At 44.0% G+C, this 23,520-nt stretch overlaps 1 protein-coding gene across 2 annotated transcripts in view; it reads left to right on the forward strand.

The window, feature by feature from the left end:
• The first annotated feature begins 507 nt into the window (after positions 1-507).
• Positions 508-23,520, forward strand: part of DOP1B (DOP1 leucine zipper like protein B) — a 187,853-nt gene continuing 164,840 nt past the window's right edge. Inside the window, exon 1 of one of the 2 annotated variants that reach the window (XM_073617190.1) lies at positions 508-743. The gene's annotated coding sequence lies outside the window, so the exon portion shown is untranslated. The remainder of the gene's footprint in view (positions 744-23,520) is intronic. The other variant, XM_073617191.1, reaches the window with a different exon arrangement.

Consider the following 23,520-nt stretch of genomic DNA (forward strand, 5'->3'; position numbering starts at 1 on the left):
AACAAAGTGTCATTTCTTCAGTGTTGTCACATGAAAAGATAGAAGAAAATATTTACAAAAATGTGAGGGGTGTACTCACTTGTGTGAGATATTGTATATCTATATATATATATATATATATATATATATATATATATATATACACACACACACACATCATCATCATCAGAAGATTTATAGAAATAAGAGCGTAGTGTCAGCCTGGAAATCAGGACACTGATTCCTCTTCTAGTAATCCCACAGCATCTGTCCAGCCTGCCTATAATCTGTACTGTACACAGTGCATGGGAGACTGGGAGCAATGCAGCCTCCATCACCCACATCTCTGCCTATATATATATATTTGTACACATATACAGTACAGGGTGCTCAGTGTCTGTGTTGGGAGGTGAACTGTGACATCACCAACAGAACCTGAACTACCAGCCTGCCTGGCAGACTGTACCATCTGCTCCACAGGGGGAGTTCTGGAGGACTGCCTCTAAACACAATCCGTCCTCCTCCCTGTTTTATAATGTTATCACAGTCTGGAAAGGAGTATGAGAGGGGGAAGTGACTGATACAGACATCCCAGTCCTTCGTGAGATCAGGATCTGTTTATGGTGATGTGTATTCCTGGTCCCCCCTCCTGATGGGAGTGGTTCGGTCCCCAGGCTGGCTGTGCTGTGCTGTCAGACCGGTAGTGTGGAGAGTGGAGAGGTGGATGAGTGTCCGGGGGAGAAGCCGGATCCGGGAGAGTGCAGGTGAGTGATCAGAGGACAGGTGTATCCTAATCATCCTCTACATACCGGCAATATACCCTGTGCTGTGCATTACCACCCCCCACCCTACTAATATCCCCTCCCATTACACTGACTCTGTAATACCCCCTTCTACTGCTTGTGCTTATATACCCCCCCATCCCTTTAAACCTGAACACGTATTAATTATATAGGCTCTGTGGCTAATTAAGGTGGTAATTAAATTCACTTGGTGCCTTATCTGCATTCAATTATCCTCCGAACCTGTGTAATTATTATGTGTTCGGGTTTAAAGGGATGAGGTGGCAACACCCCCCCCCCCCCCCCCCAACTACAGTGATTGTACTAATGCACCACCCATTACACTGATCGTATCAATATCCTCCATACTGACAGTTCTACAACCCCCCATTACACTGACTGTACCAATACCCCCCCCATACCGACTGTACTAATACCCTGATTGTACTAATAATGCCCCCACTACACTGATTGTACTAACACCCCCTCCCATTACACTGACTATACTAATACCCCCCCTATTATTATTATTATTATTATTCACGATTTATATAGCGCCAATAGTTTGCGCAGCGCTTTACATTGTAGAGTGGGGGGACAACACAATTACAATACAGTTCAATACAGAGGGGCTCTGCTTGTAGAGCTTACATTCTAAAGGGAGGGGGTGGTGGTACAAAAGTAATAGCTGCAGAGGATGATTTGATGGGGGTGGCTCAGGGACAGTTGTTAGGTGGGTGTGGGATAGGCTTCCCTGAATAAATGAGTTTTCAGGGATACACTGACCTACACTGACTATACCAGTACCCCCCATACTGACTGTACTAATACCACTCCCCCCCCCCACTACAGTGATGGCACTACTACCCCCTCTACACTGACTGTACTAATAATGCCCACCCTCCACTACACTGATTGTATTTTTACCCCCCCCCCCCCAACTCCAGTGATTGTACTACTACTTCCACCACACTGATTGTACTAACACCCCCTCCCATTACACTGACTGTACTAATACCCTCCCCACACTGACTACTAATATGCCTCCCCCCAACTACGGTGATAGCACTACTACCCCCACTACACTGATTCTAATACCCCCTTCCCCCCAACTACATTGATTTTACTACTACCCCCCCCCCCCCCCCCCCAAGTTACACTGATTATATTACTATCCATGCCCCCACATGTATCAATGCCCTCACTACATTACCACCTACACTAATGGTACTAATAGCCCCCCCCATCTACACTAATTGTACTAATAACCCCCACCTACACTGATTGTACTAATACCCCCCCCCATCTACACTAATTGTACCAATGCTCCCCACTCACTAGTAATCCTGGTGTCCACATGCTCTAGGCACCACAGGGGACACAGCTGATCGTCAGCTTTCATGAAACATCTGTAATAGATCAATTATTTATATTTACTATTTTTATCCTAATTGTTAAAGCTGAACTCTGGAGAAGAAGTAATTCCTTGTAGTGGTGCTCTGCCTGCACTGCAAGGGACAAATTGATTGTTTTATGTCTGGGGTACCAGCAACAAGGACTTTCACTTACCTGACCCTTCACACCCCCCCAGAAGTCAGCACTCCCCTCTTCTCCCTGACCCTCAGTGTCCTCATGTACAATGCAGAACTATTGGTCCTACGTTGTACTTTATATGAGAGTGCCAACCAGCACCTTGGAGAAGAGGCTGTGGGGGCTGAAGGGAAGGGTGGAGTTCAGCTTTTCATTACAACTGCATTATCTCTCTCTTTCTCTCTCTCTATATCTTTTTATCTATATATATATATATATATATATATATATATATATATATATATCTAGATATATATCTAGATATATATCTAGATATATATCTAGATATATTACAAGGCCTTTCACATGATTTCGCCAGAAATATTTCCCCATACGGGTAAAAAGTCATGAAAACAAAGTAGAGCTGCACAATTCTGGCCAAAATTAGAATCATGATTTTTTTTCTTTGAATAAAAAGATCACGATTCTCGCGACGTAAAATCTTTTATACTAGCAAAAAAATGGGCTAACTTTACTGGTTCATTTTTTTTTTTTAATTCATTAAAGTAATTTTTTCTATATAATGTTTGGGGTTTCTAGCAAAAAAAAATTTTTTAACTTGAAACCAACAAATGTCAGAAAAAGGTTTAGTGTTTAAGTGGTTAAACTTTTTTCACTTACACGAAGTCTATTCCATTGACAAATTGTTACAATGTTTATACTTAAGTTCAACTGATAAAAAATGTTTTGATTCTTGGCAGACTGCCCAACTTTTCTCTTCCTTTCGTTTGATGGCTGTGGCTTCAGAAGAGCAGAGAGAATTCTTTGCATAGGAAAGAATTGTGAAACACTTTAGTCAAGATCGCGATAACAATTCTTGATGATTAATTGTGCAGCTCTAAAACAAAGCAAGAAAACTGATAACTATGTAGATAAAGGTAAAGCACCCATTTGGGTCAGAGAAAACCGTTTAACTGCTTCCCGACCGCGCGCAGCTCTCGTTGCGGGCGGACGTCATATGACGTCCTCGCTTTCCTAGGCCACCAGGGGGCGCGCGCGCCGCCGGCGATCGCGCGCGCCCGCCGTGTCACTAGGCACCCGGTCCGCGTGCCCGGCGGCCGCGATGTCCGCCGGGCACCCGCGATTACCGGTAACACAGCAGGACCATGGATCTGTGTGTGTAAACACACAGATCCACGATCCTGTCAGAGGAGAGGAGACCGATGATGTGTTCCCAGTACAGCGGAACACTGATCGGTCTCCTCCCCCTACAGTTAGAATCACTCCCTAGCAACACAGTTAACCCCTCGATCACCACCCAGTGTTAACCCCTTCACTGCCTGTCACATTTATACAGTAATCAATGCATTTTTATAGCACGGATCGCTGTTTAAATGTGAATGGTCCCAAATATGTGTCAAAAGTGTCCGATGTGTCCGCCGCAATATCGCAGTCACAATAAAAATCGCAGATCGCCGCCATTACCAGTAAAAAAATTTAAAAAAAATAAAAATGTTATAAAACTATCCCCTATTTTGTAGACGCTATAACTTTTGCGCAAACCAATCAATATATGCTTATTGCGATTTTTTTTTTTACCAAAAATATGTACAAGAATACATATCGGCCTAAACTGAGAAAAAATTTGTTTTAAAGAAAAAAAAATTGGATATTTATTATCGCAAAAGGTCAAAATTATTGTGTTTTTTTTTAAACTTGTCACTCTTCTTTTGTTTATAGCGCAAAAAATAAAAAACGCAGAGGTGATCAAATACCACTAAAAGAAAGCTCTATTTGTGGGGAAAAAACAATAACAATATCATTTGGGTACAGTGTTGTATGACCGCGCAATTGTCATTCAAAGTGCGACAGCGCTGAAAGCTGAAAAATGGCTTGGGCAGGAAGGGGGCGAAAATGCCCAGTATTGAGGTGGTTAAAAATGTTGAATGTCACAAGCATCACATACTCTGACTATATTTTGCTTATAGCGGAGGTTTACACAAATATGATCCTCCACATTTCAGAACCCTCCCCCTTTCCGGTGTCACATTTAGCACCTTTCAGGGGGAAGGGGGTGCAGATACCTGTCTAAGACAGGTATTTGCACCCACTTCCAGGGATAGACTCCCACGGGAGTCTACGCCACTTCCCGCCCCCCCCCCCCCGCGCTGTCTGCTGGGACACACACGGGTCCCAAAGACAGCAGGGACCATTCGGATTGCGCAGCGTGACTCGCGCATGCGCAGTAGGGAACCGGGAAGTGAAGCCGCAAGGCTTCATTTCCTGATTCCCTTACCGAAGATGGCGGCGGCAGCATCCGAGGACCAAGGGACGGTTCGGCCCCGACATCTCTGGACCCTGGGACAGGTAAGTGTCCTTATTTTTAAAGTCAGCAGCTGCAGTATTTATAGCTGCTGACTTAAAAAAAAAAAAATTGCGGGACTTCCGCTTTAATCTGTTGATTTTCTATGAGTGTCGGCTCCGTCTAGTGCCCATAATGCAATATTTTCTTGATTGAAGTAAGTCATGAAAAAAACACACATTATAGCCACTAGATGGAGCTTACGATCATTGAAAATCAACATATAACAAATAGTGTAATCACTGAATTTTAGTAAAAGGAAACTTACCTGTCCAGGGATCCAGCGATGTCCTCAATTCTTCAATCGGCTTTGGGTGCAGACGCCGGCATCTGAAGTAAGGGAAACAGGAAGTGAAACTGATTCCCTACTGCGTATTCATGAGTTCTCTGCAACCTGTGATGTATCCCAGAAGACTACGGGGGAAGGCCGCGGCGATCCGAGCCAGAAATGGGTACCTGTCAAAATCAGCTGCCCTCTCACCCCCCCCCCCCCAAAAAAATGTGCCAAATGTGGCAGTGAAGGGCAGAAGGGTGCAAACAAACAAACGTCCCCTTTTGGGTGGAGCTCAGCGCCCACAGTATCTCATGCACAGGTACGTCATTTCGCACAGCCGGCCGCTCTGCCGCAATATATGTGCGGTGGGCGGTTCGGAAGTGGTTAAAGTTAATTTAAGGGGCACAAAGACACAATAAATTACCCAATTTTCTTGGCAAAATATAAAAGTTGAGGCTGCACCGAGTAAATAGATACCCAACATGTCAAACCTTAAATTTGTGTGCACCTGTGAAATGGCTTCAGTACCCTATATTTTCCAAAGGCAACACTTTAAAAACCCCCTATAGGTTTATCAGTTTAGTGTTACGGAGGAGGTCTGGTGCTGGAATTATTGCTCTCATTCCAGCATGTGCGTCGATGTGTAACATGTGTATCGCAATCAATGTTTTCATTAGTAGTCGCCCCGACGCAGGCATTTACGCTTGTAAGTGCATATTTGTGGGGAGGTGGGGTAATTTTATGTGCTTAGGTGTAACAATAATTTTTTACAATTAAACATTTTTTTTGTTTTTTTGTTTTTTTTATCACATAGGGGGACAAAAAGTCTTCTATGTGATGATTTTTTTTGGTGACAGGTTCTCTTTAAAACAAACAAACCTGCCTATGCAGGTAAGGGATTTTTGTAGATTAAAACAAACTGTGCAGCTCTGACTAAAGATGAATAATACCTTTTTGCTGTAGGTGTAGGCCTTTTACCTCATGAAGCCTGACTGGAATACAAACAGGAAGTTGCTAAGTACCTCCAGGATGTTGCTAAGTGAGGCCTAGTCATTACTGCTCACCTCCACCATGACAGGAGTGAGCTCTTTCTCTGGTTCCAACCCCCCTCACATACTCTTTCTCCCCCCTCACATACTCTTTCTCCCCCCTGATGCAGTAGCTCTGAGCTCAGCATTTGAGAGCTCACTCCTGTCATGGTGGAGGTGAGCAGTGATGGCTGGGCCTCACTTAGCAACATCCTGGTAGTATTCCAGGCATTATAAGTTATGAAAAATGGCCTACATCTATAGCAAGGGCTTTATTCAACTTTAGTCAGAGCTGCACAGATTGTTTTTAGCTACAATTGCCCCTTATCTGCATAGGCAGTTTTGTGGTAAAGGTAAAATATCCCTTTAACTACTTGCCACCCGTAGGACGTCCATGGACGTCCTCAAGTTGCAGTAGTTTTGCCGGGATGATGCCTACACCTACAGGCATCATCCCAGTATGGATCTATGGATCTCCTCCCTCTCTCCCCGGGTCCCTGGGTCCTCCTCCCTCTCTCCGGTGTCCTCCTCCCTTCTCTCCGGTGTCCTCCTCCCCTCTCTCTCGGGTGTCCTCCTCCCCTCTCTCTCGGGCGTCCTCCTCCCCCCTCTCTCGGGCGTCCTCCTCCCCTCTCTCTCGGGCGTCCTCCTCCCCTCTCTCTCGGGCGTCCTCCTCCCCTCTCTCTCGGGCGTCCTCCTCCCCTCTCTCTCGGGCGTCCTCCTCCCCTCTCTCTCGGGCGTCCTCCTCCCCTCTCTCTCGGGCGTCCTCCTCCCCTCTCTCTCGGGCGTCCTCCTCCCCTCTCTCTCGGGCGTCCTCCTCCCCTCCCTCTCGGGCGTCCTCCTCCCCTCCCTCTCGGGCGTCCTCCTCCCCTCCCTCTCGGGCGTCCTCCTCCCCTCCCTCTCGGGCGTCCTTCTCCCCCCCCTCTCTCGGGTGTCCGTCTCCCCCCCCCTCTCTCGGGTGTCCGTCTCCCCCCCCTCTCTCGGGTGTCCTTCTCCCCCCCCCTCTCTCGGGTGTCCTTCTCCCCCCCCCTCTCTCGGGTGTCCTTCTCCCCCCCCCCCTCTCTCGGGTGTCCTTCTCCCCCCCCCTCTCTCGGGTGTCCTTCTCCCCCCCCCCTCTCTCGGGTGTCCGTCTCCCCCCCCCCCCTCTCTCGGGTGTCCTTCTCCCCCCCCTCTCTCGGGTGTCCTTCTTCTCCCCCCCCCCTCTCTCGGGTGTCCTTCTCCCCCCCCCCTCTCGGGTGTCCTTCTCCCCCCCCCCTCTCTCGGGTGTCCTTCTCCCCCCCCCCTCTCTCGGGTGTCCTTCTCCCCCCCCCCTCTCTCGGGTGTCCTTCTCCCCCCCCCCTCTCTCGGGTGTCCTTCTCCCCCCCCCTCTCTCGGGTGTCCTTCTCCCCCCCCCCTCTCTCGGGTGTCCTTCTCCCTTCTCTCGGGTAGAGGTTGACCGATATGGGTTTTTCTCTGGCCGATGCCGATATTTAGAAATCGCGATGGCCGATTCTGATATGTGATGCCGATTTTTTTTTTTTTTTTTTTTTTCCCTTCATCTCATAAAATCTAACAGTTAGACCCCTTTCGCACTGGGGCGTTTTTCAGGCGCTTTTGGGCTAAAAATAGCGCCTGTAAAGTGCCTGCAAAACGACTCCCCTGCAGTCTCATAGGCGATGCGCTGGCAGGATGTTAAAAAAAAAGTCCTGCAAGCAGCATCTTTGGAGCGGTGCATACCGCTGCTCCACCACTCCTGCCCATTGAAATGAATGCTCACCGCTGACGAAGCGCTTGCTTCAGGGGAGCATTTAACCCCTTCCTCGGCTGCTAGCTGGGTTATAAGCGCTCCGCTAGCAGCCGAATAGCGCCGCTAAAATGACGGTAAAGCGCCGCTAAAACTAGCAGCGTTTTACCGTCAACGCATGCCTGCTCCAGTGTGCAAGCAACCTTAAGTAATAAGTGATACAGAAAATTTATTACATTTAAACATTTATCAAACAAAACCTCCAATCAGTTCGCTTGTATGTATAATTTAGATAACAAAAAAAAAAACTATATCGTAAATATTAAATACACAAGAACAGGTAATCAAAACTTTTGGACGAAAAAAAATGGGCTAACTTTCGTGCTTAGTTTTTTTTTAAATCTTTTTTTTTTTTTTTTTGTTAATTGTGTTTGAAAGACCGCAAATACCGTGTGACATAAAATATTGCAACAACCGCTATTTTATTCCCTAGGGTCTCTGCTAAAAAAAAATATATATATATATATATATATATATATATATATATAATGTTTGGGGTTCTAAGTGATTTTCTAGCAGAAAATACAGGATTTTTACTTGTAAGCAACAAATGTCAGAAAAGATTTAGTCTTTAAATGGTTAAACTGAGAACTTCTACACATGAAGTTCAGCTCATTGATAAAAGAACCTGAAGAGATACAATGTTTCTTCTCTCCTCCTCTGGGCAGCCTGCCAAATCTGATAAGAAGTCTCTTCAGAGAAAACTTCAGGCAACTTGCATTGACTTCTATTACAGAAGTCATTTGCAAGTCAAGGTGAAGTTATATCGGCCTTTTTTATCATCACAATCGGCCGATACAGATTAAGTAAAAAACGCCAAATATCGGCCGATATATCGGTCGACCTCTACACTCGGGTGTCCTTCTCCCCTCTCTCTCGGGTGTCCTCCTCCCCTCTCTCTCGGGTGTCCTCCTCCCCTCTCTCTCTCGGGTGTCCTTCTCCCTTCTCTCGGGTGTCCTCCTCCCCTCTCTCTCTCGGGTGTCCTTCTCCCTTCTCTCGGGTGTCCTCCTCCCCTCTCTCTCGGGTGTCCTCCTCCCCTCTCTCTTGGGTGTCGTCCTCCCCTCTCTCTCGGGTGTCGTCCTCCTCCCCTCTCTCTCGGGTGTCGTCCTCCTCCCCTCTCTCTCGGGTGTCGTCCTCCTCCCCTCTCTCTCGGGTGTCCTCCTTCCCTTCTCTGATGTCCCCCCCCTAAGCTGAGCCTGCTGAGTAAAGGCCTGGGGAATCTGTGTCCTTAGTTAGTCCCTTTGTCTGTCTTAAAGGAGAGATGTCAGGGGTCTGTTTAGACACCTGATATCTCACTAAAGCCCCCCCCCCCCCAACTGGGCTGATAAAAAAAAAAAAAAAAGAATTGTAATAAATAAATATTTAAAAATGAAACTGTAAAAACAATAAAAAAAAAACACACTGACACCTTCCACCACCCCACCACAAAAAAAAAGAAAGCATTGTAAAAAAAAATAACAAAATAATAAAAAAAAATTGTAAAAAATAGAATTGTAAAAATAAATTAAACTAGAAAAGGTACAATTTCTGGGGAAATTGTGAAAGTGTTCTTGCCTCTACAACTGGAGTGGGCGGAGTAACTGGGTGGGGTGGCTTGAGTAACTGTGAAAAGTGTTAAAAAGCTTAATATTTTAAAAAGTATAAATAGTAGTAAAACAGTTGAAGTCCCATGAGAGCTGAAAGAGCTGAACATTTTTTTCAAAAATAATATTTTTTTTTATAAATGAATTTTTTTTCAAAAAAGATTTTTTTTTTTCAAAAATGATTTTTTTTTTAAATGATTTTTTTTTTCAAAAATGATTTTTTTATTTTTTCAAAAAATTTTTTTTTCAAAAATATTTTTTTTTTCAAAAATATTTTTTTTTCAAAAATGATTTTATTTGTATTTTTTTCAAAAATTATTATTTTTTTTCAAAAATATTTTTTTTTTCAAAAATAATTTTTTTTTTTTCAAAAATATTTTTTTTTTTTTCAAAAATATTTTTTTTTTCAAAAATATTTTTTTTTTTTTTCAAAAATGATTTTTTTTTTTCAAAAATTATTTTTTTACTTTTTTCAAAAATTTTTTTTTTTTTTCAAAAATATTTTTTTTTTTACATGGGGCGGTCATAATGTTTTGGCTGATCATGGGGTGGTCATAATGTTTTGGCTGATCATGGGGTTGTCAGCTTTTGTCACTTCCCACTCTAGTTTTGAACATTTCGCCATTCATTCCTATGGGACCAATTTCGCCGCAAAAACGTCATTTCGTGAACCATTCGGCGAAACGTTCCACAAAGTAATAGCACACCATTCGGGAACAATCCGCACGTTTCGGTATATTACTTGTCTATGTAGTGTAAAAACTGTGGGAGGAGTTAGGGTGGTAAATTTGGCTATAATAATAAGAATAATATATATGTGAGATAACAGTAAGTGGTCTTGCTATGCAAGAACACTTAACTACTGACACAATCCACGCCTCATGAGTGCCCATCAGTGCTACATATTGGTGCCACTGTCACACGACATTAAAAAAAGTATCGGTAATCAGTATCGGCGAGTACTTGAAAAAAGTATCGATACTTGGACATGGTCTTAAAAAAGTGGTGTCTGTGCAACCTCATTAGGCATCTATTTACTAGGTGTAACATCATCTTTCACATTATACATTAAAATTGGGGTAAATATTGTGTTTTGTTTTTATTTAATTCATTAAAGTATTTTTTCCCCATTTTTTTTTTGTCCGCTCTCTTCCCTCCCCTCTACCCAGTGACGCCCACTATGCTTGTCCTTGGCCCGCAGATGACCAAGCGGAGCCTTGGATACATGGTGGGGCGGCGCAAGCGCTGGGTGTGTGGAAGCATTTGGGTGGGAAGCCCAGGCGCCAGGACACAATTTCTTGTCACCATGGCGACCTGGTACCTGTGATTTTTTTTCGAGCCCTGTATTAAGCAAAATACAGTCAGAAATCAAGATGGCTGGGGAAATGCTTGTGACATTTGTTCAGCAATGTTTTTCTCTTAAGAAATAGATCTCCATGTTTCCTCGTCTCCACCGACCCAGGTCCTTTGGTATGACGTGTAAAGTGGTAAAGTGGCAGAGCTCAACACTGTTCCCCTGTCCTTTGTACTCAGGTCCTCCACTGATCAATAAAATGGCAGTGCTCAGCATTATTCTACACATTACATTTCATGGCACAGAACTATTCAACTCCATTGTTACAAGTGAAAAGCTCAAATATGACACTAACGTTTATGATCACCCTTTCAGAAAAAAATAGACTAACGTTGTACAGCCTGCCCAGCACCCCCCCCCCCCCCAGTCCCCTTTGTACTGGAGATTTGAAATCCCCGCTCTTCTCCCTCTTCCCTGGACAGATCAGAGTGATGCTGATTGGTTAGCACTGGCACAGAGCATCGCTCCGTTCTGTCTCAGAAGTGCTGGACTGCTGCATCGGCTGTGTGGGCACCGGGGGGGGGTGTTGTACGGTGGTAATTTATAGTGGTGCACCAAAATAAAAATTATGGTGCCAAAAGAGTTTTTAAAAAAATATATATTTTTATAAATGTATTCTATTCGACTTTTTAATTAGTATCTTGAATTTAAATGAAAATATGAATTCATTTTGGTCTATTATCAGCACCTTTTTGAAGCGGTGTTAAAAATCCTGCTTGCTGTATTTTTGGCAAACCACACCAAAAACGCGCCTCCCCATTGAAATGCATTGAAAACGCAGTAAGAATGCATCAAAAATGCACCCATGTTGAGGTTTTTATGCATTTTTTGAGTCATGACCTATGAAAAACATTGCAGCAAAATCGCTGGCGTTTTTGGCAGCCATTATCAGCAATTTTTTTTTTCTTTCGGCACAATGCTGAAAACCCTATTCCTGGCCCATAAATTTCAGCGGCCAAAATTTTGGTGCATCACTAGTAATTAACTTTTCAATTTTTTTCTGAAAAGGTGAGCTAACCCTTTAACTGCCTCACATTCAGCCCCAGCATCCCTTTAAGTGTTTGTTTTTTTATGCCCAGAGGGCGAGAGGGACTGACTGATCACATGACCACGGAGATCGGCTGTCACAGTGGTCACATCGGGAGCCTGTCCCGCCGGCTCCCATCATTACTACAGACCAAAAGCTGTCTATGACATCTTGGTTACTGTGCTGGGAGTGTTGTTTTGGGTTTTTTCAAGTGTGGATTTTTTTTTTTTTTTTATTCAATTGGAAGTTAGTTTCTGGCAGGGGATGGGCAAGAAATTATGCAAAAACATGTGTTTTCAGGCGTTCTTATTTAAGTCTAGAGGGGCCAAAAATCCATTCCCCAAAGAAGCCTATGGAGCAACAAGCTTCTTTCAACACAGCGCTCAAGTTGACTAAGCCCATTTGAGTAAAACGTATTAGAGAGGCAGAGATTCTGATGTACACTGTCTTGCTGGAATAAAGTTTTGAAGGAAGTGATGTCACCGGGTTTCCTTACTATGGTGCTTATGAGGAGTGGGAATAGGCTGCACAGATCGGCATTTAATGCGCCCACAGCAGGGGGCAGTGTTGTGGAGCTTGGAAGCAGTGAGGCCCTCGAGAACCCACTCTTGATTGTAATTACAGCTTTAAGTCCTTTGGGGCCTCTACCTGCTGGACCTTGTAATGTTTGTCTATTCTTTGCTTTCGGAATGTCGGAAGAACAGTAGTTTCCAAGTCCTGCCACAGATTCTCAATTGGATTCTAAGATATTATGGTTCTTGGTTGTAAACCATCCAGTACACAGCTGGTCTTGTATGTTGAGGGTCGTTGTCCTGGTGGAAGATGAGCCTTTGCCCCAGCCATGGATCTCTTACAGACTAGAACATGTTTTCCTCTGCAATTGTTCTGTATTTGGCTCTATCCATCTTGCCTTCAACCCTGGTTGGTTTTCCAGTCTATGTGAATGAATAGTATCTCCACAAAATGTCCTGCCACCACCATGATCCATCACTGAGATGGTCTTCTCAAGTCAAGAATTGGTGGCATTCCACCACAACACAGCTTTTTTCACTTAGGCCAAAAATTTTAATTTTCATCTTACCAGAGCAGAAAATCTTGTTCCACCTTAGTCATGTCTTCCAAATGAGCAATGGCTTTCTTCTGTTGCTCCTCCATAAAGCCCAACTTTGTTTGATGAACGAGCTACATTTGTCTGATGTATGGTATCTACTATCTCTGCAATACTTCACAGTTACCCTGGACCTCCCTGGTTGCTTTTCTAATTGATGTCCACCTTCCCAGTCACCAAGTTTTGGAGGATGGTCTGCTCTAAGCTGAGCCATGGTTGTGCCATATCCTTTCTGTTTTATATTGGATTCAGTAATGCTCTGGAAACATTCAAGGTTTGATATTTTTTTCATTCCTTGCCTCTGGTTGATACTTTTCCAGATCTTTATCCCTGATTTTTTTTTTTTTTATTTCATCATAATTTCTTATTCTTTATGTGTGATAATGTTTAGTATGTTCTCTAACAAATTCTGATTGATTTGAGGTGGAGGCGGCGTGGTGACATCATGCTCTCCACCTCATCCAATCAGAGAATGCTTTGCGTCCATTGAGAAATTGCAAAGCGTTCTCCGAATGGTGCCTATGGAAAGCTGCAGCCTCAGTGTTCACAATGCAGCAGGGCAGCCACCCGATAGAATACCCGTAAGCTAAAGGAGATCACTGGAGTATAGTGATGTCTACTACATCGATTTCCAGCTTTTAGAGGGATCCCACTGGCATGGTATATGCATAGTTACATTGTTGCAAGCTGGTAAAAAAATGCCATACCTGGAATTCTTCTTTAACCACTTCCCGCCCGCCATACGTATATAAATATCCTCGGATGGGAAGGGTGCCATCACCCTCCCGCCGCCGCCACCTTCACTGGGCACTCCCATGCAATCGGGTATTACGGTAAGGATGCAACCGGTGGAATCTGGTTCCTGGGACACAGTGAGAGGAACAGATGTTGTTCCTTCCACTGTGTGACGTCAGAAACCAGAAGTGACGAGGAGTTTGTCTCTTCCGGTTTCGGTCCCATGTAAACAAGCTGTTACTGGCTTGTGAAAGCATCAGATCAAACTGATCTTGTTTCAAATGCAATTTAAAGAAAAAAAAAAAAAAAGAAAGAATTTTCATGAATGAATAAAAAAAAAAACCAGTAAAGTTAGCCCAGTTTTTTTGTATAATGTGAAAGATGATGTTACACCGAGTAAATAGATACCTAACATATAATGTTTCAAAAAATGCACACGCTCGTGGCATGACGACAAACTACGGTATAAATCTTTAAAAAAAAATTTTTACAGGTTACATGTTTAAAGTTACAGAGAAGGTCTAGTGCTAGAATTATTACATGTGTGGTTTGAACACCGTTTACATATGTGGGCGTGACTTACGTATGCGTTTGCTTCTGCGCGTGAGCTAAGAAAAAAAATGATTAAAGAGTGAAACAAGGATGGGGATTACATACCTAAAAAATGCTCCATTAAAAACAAATCGGCATCTTTCATATTTCATGGACTTCTTTTAAACCTTTTAACATTTCAGTTGAGTGATGGTCACACAAACATGGGGATTGTGCTAACTCCATGTATATAGTGACGCTACTGGAAAGTAAATCCATGACCCCAAGGCTGCAAGTTATTAAAGTACTAAAGTATTAAAGTAAGAACTGCACTAAATCTGAGCACCACATACCAAAAACACTATTTAAAGGGGTTGTAAAGGTTCGTGGTTTTTCACCTTAATGCATCCTATGCATTAAGTTGAGAAAACATCTGGCAGTCACCGGCCCCCCAGCTCCCCCATTTTACTTACCTGAACCCCTTAATCTTCTTCAGTGGGGATGCACCATCCTTCTCTCCACTGAGTCCCGGCTTTGATTGGATAGATTGATAGCAGCGCAGCCATTGGCTCCCGCTGCTGTCAATCAAGTCAATTGACCCGGGGACGGGGCTGAGTCATACATTCAGCTTCTGAATGACTCGGGAGCGCGCCCGCAAGGTAACCCCCCCGGGAGAGCGCTTCTCCTAGGGGGTTATCTGAAGTGAGGAGGAGCCGCGAGAGCCACCGGAGGACCCCAGAAGAGGATGTTCGGGGCCGCTCTGTGCAAAACGAGCTGCACAGTGGAGGTAATTATGACGTTTGTTATTTAAAAAAAACCAAAAAAACAAAGCTTTGGTATCACTTTAATTCATTTTTAATATTTAAAGCAAAATCCCCCATCCATCCATGTCTCTATGCTTTATTCTGCTAAGAAATTATTTTGAAAAACGCCCCCTGGCATTTCTAAGAGGGGCCATCTTAAATAAGGGCAGATGATTTCCAGTAGCAGGTACTTCCTGGAATCCATCTGCCCTTAGCTCAGGCATAGGCTGAGCTGAGAACCCTCCCTCCCCTCTTGAAGATTCCTGGGATGTATGACAACATTTGCCTAGGCCTGGAAATCAGGAAGTAACTGAAGAAATGTAAAAAAAAAAAGTTTAAAACAAGTAAATATAATATAATTTCCTATCTATTTACTAATGCTAGCAGTACGATGAAAAATAATCAATGTTGATTGAAAGAGTGAAGTTCCACTTTAACCACTTCCCTTACCCGCCCATAGTAATATGACGTCCGCAGGAGGGATCTCCCATCGGGAGCCGGTGCGCGTGCCCGGCGAAGTCCGCCGGGCACACGCGATTGCCCGATAACAGAGCAGGACCGTGGATCTGTGTGTGTAAATGCACAGATCCACGTCCTGTCAGGGGATTGGAGACTCATCGTGTGTTCCCAGTACAGAGGAACACCGATCGGTCTCCTCCCCTTGTGAGTCCCCTCCCCCTACAGTTAGAATCACTCCCTAGGTAACACATTTAACCCCTTGATCGCCCCCTAGTTTTAACTCCTTCCCTGCCAGTGACATTTATACAGTAATCAGTGCATTTTTATAGCAGTGATCGCTGTATAAATGTGAATGGTCCCAAAATAATGTCAAATGTGTCCGCCGCAGATCGCCGCCATTCATAGTAAAAAATAAAAATGCTATAAATCTATCCCCTATTTTGTAGACGCTATAACTTTTGCTCAAACCAAATCGATATACGCTTATTGCGATTTTATTTATTTTACCAAAAATATGTAGAAGAATACATATTGGACTAAACTGAGGAAAAAAATATATATCTGTTTTTTTTTTTTAAATTGGGATATTTATTATAGCAAAACGTAAAAAATATTGTGTTTTTTCTTTTTTCAAACTTGTCACTCTTCTTTTGTTTATAGCACAAACAATAAAAACCGCAGAGGTGATCAAATACCACCAAAAGAAAGCTCTATTTGTGGGGAAAAAAAAATGATAAAAAGTTCATATTGGTACTGTAATGAGCCCCTTGCTCGCTCGATTCCACTCTCCCGACACTCCTCTGCAGCTATAGAATCAGATTGCAGATCGCAACATCTGATTGTTCGGTCATCCGATGCTCCAGGATTAGAACTACAGCTATGTGCCGTTCTAGTCCAGTTGTGATAGCTCAGAACAAACACCAGGCAGGCTGTATGTAAGTTCAACCAGGAATATATCTTTATTGACAGGAATACAGTCTTATTTATACAATAAAAGAGGAGGTGCTGACCTCCTGCTCATATTACTCTAACAATACAGCTGTAACCTAATTAACCTAATTAACATGAGCTAATTAACTAATCCCTTTAGACAGCCTAGATGACTCAGACATGACCTTTTAAGCCAGACTGGCCGTCTTGTAGTTCAGAAAATCCAATCAACATTATCACAATAGCAGAGTTAATTAACACAAACAACAATGGGGATCTAATGAATCTTAGATCCCATACTAGAGACTTATTTACAATACACATTTTAGCAGACAACAGACAGGTAGCTGGAATTGATGACATTAGCATTTAACAGTAGGAGTCCCAACGGTATGAATCAGTCACTATTCCAATATGGCAAATCCAGAGTCCCCAGAGTCTGTGTGTCCTGGGGGACCAGGACCCGAATCCACAGTAATACCACCTCAAGGGTCCCCAGGCATACAGCTCACAAAGAGCACCGTTCCCCCAAATGCCAGGGCCCACGATCGATCGGCAAGAGTCTAGCATACAGTCCCCTCCAAAAGTCTCTCTCCCGGCTAGGTCTGTCACAGGTACAGTGTTGCATGACCGTGCAAATTGTCATTCAAAGTGCGGCAGCGCTGAAAACTGAAAATTGGCCTGGGCAGGAAGGGGGTGAAAATGCCCGGTATTGAAGTGGTTAAATCGGATCACTCTAGAATACAACTAGTGATATTACACGGGGCACTGATCATTCTTTGCAGAAGTCTTGCTCATGTACTGGGATTCTATGCCTTTCTGCATAGATAAGTGTGAGGCTCCTTCGTGGAAAATCCCTAATTGCACACAAATCGCAGCGTTCAGCTCATGTATTATTTTCCACTCACTAGCAAAAGAACTGTAATACATATTCAGTGATGATGTATATTCACAGAGTAATTATACATTCACCTGGAATTATTTTTTAATGCCCCTCTTATCTTTCCACTCCATTCTTCTTACGGTTGGTTGATAGTGAGGCGCATAGCACGCAAGGTACCCGATATTCGGAATTCTCCTCTCCGATGCTCTGGGTTGATGTAATTGATGACATTGGTGTGCAGCCGCCCTCCAGCTGGAGTGTCTTATAAAAGAGGCTTTGGGGGGGAACGACGCCCCCATGGAGGAGGCGGGCTGGAGCGAGGAATAATGTATTGCACCCTATTCTTCTACCCCTAAACGTAACTAGCATTGAACACTTTCAGTGTAGCAGGGGGGGGGGTGCAAGGGTCGTTTTTTGTAATTTACGGACTTCAGTTCACACTGCAATGCGGGAAACTGTTTCCTGTGCGTTTTCTGAACCGCATAGCAATCGCACTGTGTTCATTTGTTCTGCTGCGGGTGTCAATTAAAAGTTAACAACACCCTGAAGGAAGCACGCAAAATGCAGTGCGTTTGCCTAAACCAGTTCGAACAAAGAAAAGCTGCACCTTATTCATGCGGATGCGGTGCAATTTGTGCCATTCAAAATGAATGGCTCAAATCGCACCGCAGAGAATCACATGTGAATTGCATAGCTTTAACCACTTCAATACAGGGCACTTATACACCTTCCTGCCCAAGCCAATTTTCAGCTTTCAGCGCTGTCACACTTTGAATGACAATTGCGCGGTCATGCTACACTGTACCCAGATGAATTTTTTTATCGTTTTGTTCCCTTAAATAGAGCTTTCATTTGGTGGTATTTGATCACCTCTGCGATTTTTATTTTTTGCGCAACAAATAAAAAAAGACCGACAATTTTGAAAAAGAAAAGTTTTTCTTTTGTTTCTGTTAAAATTTTTTGAAAATTAGTATGTTTTCTTCTTCAATGACGGGCACTGGCACCGATGAGGGGCACTGATAGGTGGCACTGATAGATGGCACTGATAGGTGGCACGGATGGGCACTGATAGGTGGCACTGATGGACACTGATGGGTGGCATTGCTGGGCATCACTAATTTTTATTGTGCCATAGAGGTGCCAGTCAGTGCCCATTTGTGGGCACTGATTGGCATATGTTGGGTATTGATTTTCACATGTGGATGGCCATGAGGGATGTACCTGGCCATTCACATGTTAGGAGCTTCCCTGGTGGTCCTAGCGGCTTCCCTGGTGGTCTAGTGTGGGCATCCGAGGGGGGGTACCTTGATAAACAATCAGCGCAGACCCCCCCCCCCTGTCAGGAGAGCCACCGATCGGCTCTCCTCTACTCATATGATGCCCAGTCAGGATAACTGAACCACCACCCGGCCGTCATTTTGCCATAGGCCGGGCGGGAAGTGGTTAAGCACACTTTTTTTGTTTGTGTTTTACTCTTTCACTGCCTGAGCTGTTTTTATTTTGTGTACACATTTAAAAAATAATTTTAGGCCTGAAGATTACTTAAAACCCCCAAAACATTATAACTGAGTATTTTGGGAAAGCATAAAAGCAGAGACCCTGGAAAATAAAATGGTGGTAATTTCATTTTTTTAATGTCAATGGTTTTCCAAGCACAAAATTCCAGTAAAAAATAAACTAGTTATTTTTTTTTATTCTTTATTTTGATTTTCAACATACAACTTAAAGAGGAAGTAAACCCTGATTGGTTTTACTTCCTCTTAATTTTGTAGCCCATTATGTGTCACTTACCTGAAACCGAAGACTGCGATGTCACCACAGTCCCCACTAACAGCGAGCGTCCATCTTCACCCCTTTTCCTTCTGGGGCCGCGAACTCCGGCTCTGTGACTGGCCGGAGTCGCGGAACGTCACTCCCGCACATGTGTGCGGGAGCCGCCAGTCACGACATGGCACAATCTGCCCTTTTTAAAGTGCGCATGCGCCGTAGACATCGGCGCTCGTCTTTTTTATAAATATCTCCTAAACTGTGGAGGTTTCCAGCACCTACAGGTAAGCCTTAATATATGTTTTCCTGTAAGTAAAAGTGGTTGTACAGGGTGTACAACCACTTGAAGATCATTAAGAGCTATGTATTCAGAAAGGGGTAAACTTATTGGGTAGTTATCTACCTACGTTTGAAGGGTTAAACTTGATGTATCAACCTAACTGCTTACAGTGCCTTGAAAAAGTGTTCATACTATTCGTGCTAGGATGATTTTTATTTCCAGTGCCTGTGATTACAGTTTTGTTGTAAGTAGTTTTTGAATGGGCAGCTTCGGCAGCGCTGCCCATTCATTTGAAAGGGCAGGGCGGTTTGGGAGCGGTAAATGCAGCGCCCCAAAGATGCTGCTTGCAGGACTTTTTTTCCCGTTCCGCAAGTAAGGCTGAGGAAAAAATCGATTTAAAGCTTTTTTTAAGAAAATCGCAGATTTAAAAAAAAAAAAAAAAAATCTCTGAGCCCTACCCGCAAGCGCACCGCTCCAGTGTGAGAGCACTCGGACTTTCACACTGGGGTGGCTTGAGAGGCAGTTTTCAGGCGCTTTACAGGCGCTATTTCTAGCGCTAAAACACCTGAAAACTGCCTCAGTGTGTAAGGGGTCTTAGGGGTATCAGAGTAAAGGGGCTGAATACAAATGCACGCCACACTTTTCACATATTTATTTGTAAAAAATTTTGAAAACCATTTATCATTTTCCTTCCACTTCACAATTATGTGTCACTTTGTGTTGGTCTATCACATAAAATCCCAATAAAATACATTGACGTTTTTGGTTGTAATATGACAAAATATATGGACAATTTCAAGGGATATGAAGGCACTGTATGTATGAAAATGTCTCATCATATTATCCATTGTTTTTGGCCATGGTGGACTGAGGGATGCTTACTATAGACTGCCTCCTGGGTACTTTCAGGATTACTGGTAAGATGTGCATGTAGCATTGGGGGTTATTTACTAAAGGCAAATCCACTTTGCACTACAAGTGCAAAGTACACTTAAAATTGCACTGAAAGTGCACTTGGAAGTGCAGTCGCTGTAGATCCGAGAGGGACATGCAAGGAAAATAAAAAAAAACAGCATTTTAGCTTGGACATGATTGGATAATAAAATCAGCAGAGCTTCCCCTCATTTCAGATCTACCCCGTAGATTTACAGCAACTGCACTTCCAAGTGCACTTTCAGTGCAATTTTAAGTGCACTTTGCACTTGTAGTGCAAAGTGGATTTGCCTTTCGTAAATAACCCCCATTGTCTCTCCCCACAATAATGGCTTTAATTTGGTTATTTTTGGTTTTGATAAGCTCCCCAGATCCCTTATTCTATTTCCAGGCCATGTCCTCTTTTTCTAGTTATAGTAATTATTGTGTTTAATATCAAATACAGCTAATACACAGGAAGTACATTGCTAATATTTACTAGGGCCTTGCCCTTGTTCAGCAGCCTGCCTTTATAATAAATAGTGTGGTCTACCTTTAGTTACGTTATTTTGTGTAGCCTACAATGCTGCAGTCTAATTTTTTTTCTTTTTGTCCTTGGTAGGGCTATACGCAAACTTTTACCCCAGTTTAAGCGCAACTCCACCTTCATATCCCATTTTAAAATATGTCCATCCTCATACAAATATAAAAGACGCCTGCTGGGCTTTCCCATTGCTCAACCCAGGAGCTTAAAGAACGGGGCGTGCTAATGTTTTCTATGGTTGCAGTCTTGGTCCTACCACCTTCTGTTTTCTGCAGTGGTAATTTTGTTGCCGAAAATATTTTCGTCATAATTTTGATCAAAGGCGTGTTTCAACTGATGAAAATCTATTCCGAACGAACAAAAACAGAATAAAAATGTGGGGGAGGGATGTTTGCTAGATAAATATTTGCATGAATACTTGTACTCGTGCAAATGCTTCGATACTGCGGTGCGTTGTGATTTGAGCCCATACAATATGAATGGGTTCAAATCGCACTGCAAAGAATTGCATGTGATTTGAAAAGGAGTGTGGTGCAATTCCTGTCCAAATCGCATGCGGTTTCCTGCACCGCTCCAACCCAGGCTCAGGGGCTCAGCTGGGGGAAGAAGAGAAGGAGGAGGAGGTGGCCCTGACATCACTCGGCTACACCAAATTAACCCCGCTTGAGGAATGTGTAATCCCTGGGGACACCAGCACCGCGCCCCCTACTGGAACTACAGGCCGAGGTGTGCGTTGGAGGACTCGGGATCCGGAGTGTGCTGAGATCAATGGAGGAGATCATCCAGGCAGACTATGACTAAAACAAAAATTTAAATTTTACATCAAAATTCACACTGGTTTTCTGCAGTTCACTATGAGCCCATGAAAGGGTTGGGCAGCCTCAATGGGCAGTAATGAGGTATGGAAGGCTGGAGGGATGGTGGCACAAATGACTTGGTACTTCAATGTTACTGAAGTTCTTCATAGGAGGTCACTACAAACAAGTGGACTTGTATATGGCTACTTGTTGAACAGTGGTGGCTGGTGCTCCATTTTTTGGGGGTGGTCGGTCCGTCAGTCAAACCCCCCCCATCGCTTGGTTATCCAAACCCCCCCCATTGCTCACCCATCCGCCGACCAGCCCCGCACTTACCCCATCTAGGTTCCGGGCAGCTTCGGCTTCCCCCTGCATCCCCTCCTCTGCGTCTTCCCCCTGCATCTCCTCCTCTGCGTCTTCCCCCTGCATCTCCTCCTCTGCATCTTCCCCCTGCATCTCCTCCTCTGCGTCTTCCCCCTGCATCCCCTCCTCTGCGTCTTCCCCCTGCATCTCCTCCTCAGTGGCTTGCTCCTCGGCGGCCAATACGGTCGCTTCTTCTCTTGGCCAATCGGGTCTTTAAAGCCGCTTCCTGATTGGTCAGGAGGAAAGTCAGGAAAACAATAGGGAATATTATTCCCTTTTGTCACACAACTGGGTTGGCTCAGGGCGCAGTGCTTTGCACCCCGAGTCCACCCTTTTTTGAAGCCAATTGGAACCCCAGGCTCTAAACATGCGCTTAAAAAAACCCAAAAAAACCCATTGAAATCCATGCATCCCGTGTCCTGCGTGTAGATTAGGGGCGTGGCACATGGATTAGGAATGACAGTTCAGTGAATATTACTGCTCTACAATCCAGGTCGGGCTACTCTTGCTTGGAGGGTGACTGTCCAGCTCGACACTGAGAGGTCCGGGTGATGGCACTCCAGTATAATAGTTTAGAGAAGGGGATTCCAAACTTCCTAAACAAGGGGCCAGTTTATTGTCCTTCAGAGTTTGGGGGAGGTAGACTGGGTGGAGTCCTGAGGTCATTGGGAGTAAAGAGTGCCTCATCCTTCGTATTAGAGAGAGAAATAGTGTCCTATCATTGGTGTCAGTGTGAGAAATAGCGTCACATTGTTTTTTGTCAGTGGGGGGAAAAGTGCCTCATCATTGGTGTCAGTGGGAGGAATAGTGCCTCATCATTGGTGTCAGTGGGAGGAATAGTGCCCCATCATTGGTGTCAGTGGGAGGAATAGTGCCCCATCATTGGTGTCAGTGGGAGGAATAGTGCCCCATCATTGGTGTCAGTGGGAGGAATAGTACCCCAAGGGCTGGATAAAGACATGCAGATGGCCCAGTTTGGAGACCACTGGTCTAGTGCAAAATATAGTAAAATAATGTAGATAATCTTCTGAAGTGTTTTGGTCACCATATAGATCAGGATATCAGTCTGTGAATAAACGTTGGCAGCAGTATTGACTCATTACATTTGCATAGTACATACTGTATGCTGGCTGAGCTACCTGCTTCACAGTGCTACACAGCGACGGTCACAAAAGTAGATATTTCATTCAGGTGTATGCATCTTATGGCTATGAACAAAGCCTGCAAGGGCTGAAAGTGTCAGAAGTTTTGTAAATGGGATCTTTTACTCGATGGAAATTCGATAAATTAGTCTTTTAGGAGTATCAAACCCTGGGTCGCCGACCTTCCTTTAGGCCCGGTTCACACTGATGTGATAATCGCCTTAACTTTAGAGCACTTATCGCATCAGAAGTCGGACCCCATTCTGTGAAATGGAACCGTTCTAATCAGTGCAACTTGAGTCGCTCCGACTTCGACAAAAGGTTCCTGCACTACTTTTGGTCGGACTTTGGCACAACTTGCATTGGTTTCTGTTAAAGAAGTCGCATGCACGTCGTGCCGAGGTCGCGCTGGGGTCTGACTTCAAAGGCGTGTGACTTTGAAGTTGCAGGCAGTGTGAACCCAGCCTTAAAGTGGAGTTCCACACAAAAATGGAACTTCCACTTTTCGGAATCCTCCCCCCCTCCGGTGTCACATTTGGTACCTTTTCAGGGGGGAGCAGATGCGTG

The sequence above is a fragment of the Aquarana catesbeiana genome, linkage group LG02 (assembly GCF_042186555.1).
Source record: "Aquarana catesbeiana isolate 2022-GZ linkage group LG02, ASM4218655v1, whole genome shotgun sequence".
In the NCBI taxonomy this organism is placed as follows: Eukaryota; Metazoa; Chordata; class Amphibia; order Anura; family Ranidae; genus Aquarana; species Aquarana catesbeiana.